The sequence below is a fragment of the Limulus polyphemus genome, unplaced genomic scaffold (genome assembly GCF_000517525.1).
Source record: "Limulus polyphemus unplaced genomic scaffold, Limulus_polyphemus-2.1.2 Scaffold2715, whole genome shotgun sequence".
NCBI lineage: Eukaryota > Metazoa > Arthropoda > Merostomata > Xiphosura > Limulidae > Limulus > Limulus polyphemus.
This window is the reverse complement of record NW_013668325.1, coordinates 52,222-54,840: the sequence shown is the minus strand read 5'-3', so window position 1 is coordinate 54,840 and position 2,619 is coordinate 52,222. Positions and strand designations below refer to the sequence as shown.

The window sequence follows — 2,619 nt, the reverse complement described above, 5'->3', positions numbered from 1 at the left end:
TAGACAAAGAGTATTCCATGACTTACTTTTTAAACAGCCATAAAACTCGGATTTAAGACACATATCCGAATAACCCTTATCAAGTGAAACTTATTTTTATGAACCCTTCCATGGGAAAGGTATAAAACCCAACAACATACCGCTATAAAACCCAACAATATACCGGTATAGTACCCAGCAATACACGGCATAAGACTCATCAATATACTGGTATAAAACCCAACAATATACAGTATAAGACCCAGCAATACACTGCATAAGACTCATAAATATACTGGTATAAAACCCAACAACATACCGCTATAAAACCCAACAATATACCGGTATAGTACCCAACAATATACAGTATAAGACCTAACAATATACCGGTATAGTATCCAACCGTATACCGTATAAGACCTAACAATATACCGGTATAGTATCCAACCGTATACCGGTATAGTACCCAACAATATACAGTATAAAACATATCAATATACTGGTATAGTACCCAACAATATACAGTATAAGACCCAGCAATACACGGCATAACACTCATCAATATACTGGTATAACACCCAACAACATACCGATATAAAACCCAACAATATACCGGTATAGTATCCAACCGTATACCGGTATAGTATCCAACCGTATACCGGTATAGTACCCAACAATATACCGGTATAGTATCCAACCGTATACCGGTATAGTATCCAACCGTATACCGGTATAGTACCCAACAATATACTCATCGATCCAAATAGAAACTTATTTCACAAACACTACACTTTTAATAAAATATTAAGGAGTACATTAAAATTATAATAGTAATATTAAAATTTTAAACTACGACAAAAACTTTGAACTAATGTCAAAAAGAAAGAAATTATATATATACATCTTAAATCACGGCACGACAGCTGTACAACAGCGTCACGTGATAAATACAAACGCAATTCACTGCTTGTTTTATTAACAGATAAATTCAGAAGTTGTTTTTACAGATTTCTTTTTTTTTTCTATTGATTTTATTTATCCGATAGAGGACTCCACCCTCAAATTATGGGATCCTGTCGCAATACGTTCGTTTGTGCTCAGTCCAGGTAGTGTACTACCATCCCTAAATTTGAACCATTGATACAGAACGTCAGCAAATTTTATAATTAACTACGGTTTATCATGTTAAACTAAGATCAATAGGTGTAGTTAGTGACGAATAAAGATATAGCAGAGATTATTTTTTTATAACTTACAATATTTCATGAAATTAGCCTCTTTCATTAAGTCAACACCGCGATGCTAAATATTTTACAGAAATAATTTTTTGTTTGCTTGAAACACGTACGACGTTTCGCTCACTGGCATCATTCTGTACTTGAGAATGATCGCACCAGTGACTGAAGCGTTTATGATTTTAGAAAAACACGTTCCCAGTTTGCCCCTGAAGAAGAAAGGTCCACTGTTCGAAAGCGCTCGGGTTATGGAGTTTTTATTTATTCCTAGCGACTGAAACGTTATACCTGTTTTAAAAATGATCTTCCTTACTTTAAAAAAGACTGTAATTTGTAATAAAACAATACTTATAATCGGTAAGTAAACTCAAAACGAAACTCAGATACATTTTGATGAAATGTTATACCAAAGTTAAAACAAGGCTGTGTTGGAGATTGGAATGACATAAATTACGCGACTGAATATCGATCATTACTTAGTATGACGTTTTAGCCAGAACGCCCTTCCTTCCCTAAGTGCTGTTAAGCCTAACATACGTCGTTCGAATTAAAATTAATGACATCGCACAGAACATATAAATCTTTCCGACAGAGAAATAGTCTTTTGTTAGGAGCCATTGAATCCCAAATTAGAAAAAAAAACAAAAAAAACCTGGACGGAAGTTATATAAATTCAAGATTAATGAAAGGTTATCTTAGGACGTGAAAAGTTGCTTCCCTTATATGTAATTGTAAAAAATACAAAAAGCCCAAAGAAACTGAAAAACACAATTGTGAAACAGCAAAATTGCATGCAAAAAAAGCAAAATGAATTTACATAACTTCCGTCCAGAGGACTGGTACTCCAGCTAGTACAAGACATATGTGTATTATTCTTATGTTATTATAATTTAATGATTACTTATATTAAAGTAGAAACGGTTCTAAACGTACAAGATGAACATGTTAAATTATTGAAAACTTCATGTTTTTCTGAATTGTATATAAAACAACACAAAATAGAAAAGACAAGCCTGATAAAAAATATTATTTAATGTGAAAAAGTTTCATAATTATAAAGAGAAAATTTATATTTAAAAGGCACCGGTGGGATTCGAACCCACGATCTCCTGTTTACTAGACAGGCGCTTTAACCAACTAAGCCACGGCGCCACACGGAGTCAGTTTACTTGTACTTTATATATACCTTAAATCAGCTAAATTAGCTATTTTCTGCACAGTTTTCAAATTACACGACATATTTATTTAAAATTACAGTGAAACTACTTTTAAAGACATATATTTTATATATTCAATTTTCATATCATTCTAATTTTTATCTAAACCTTTGATTTTCAAAACAAAGACTACATAATAAATATTAAAAACACGGTAATACAAAAAGACATTCTTAAATTCCATCATC

General features: G+C 32.3%; 1 non-coding gene across 1 annotated transcript; it reads right to left on the bottom strand.

Moving 5' to 3' along the window:
• Positions 1 to 2,292: 2,292 nt before the first annotated feature.
• Trnat-agu lies at positions 2,293 to 2,366 on the bottom strand. The gene has a single exon. It is a non-coding gene; the product is annotated as a tRNA-Thr (tRNA).
• Between the last annotated feature and the right edge of the window lie 253 nt (positions 2,367 to 2,619).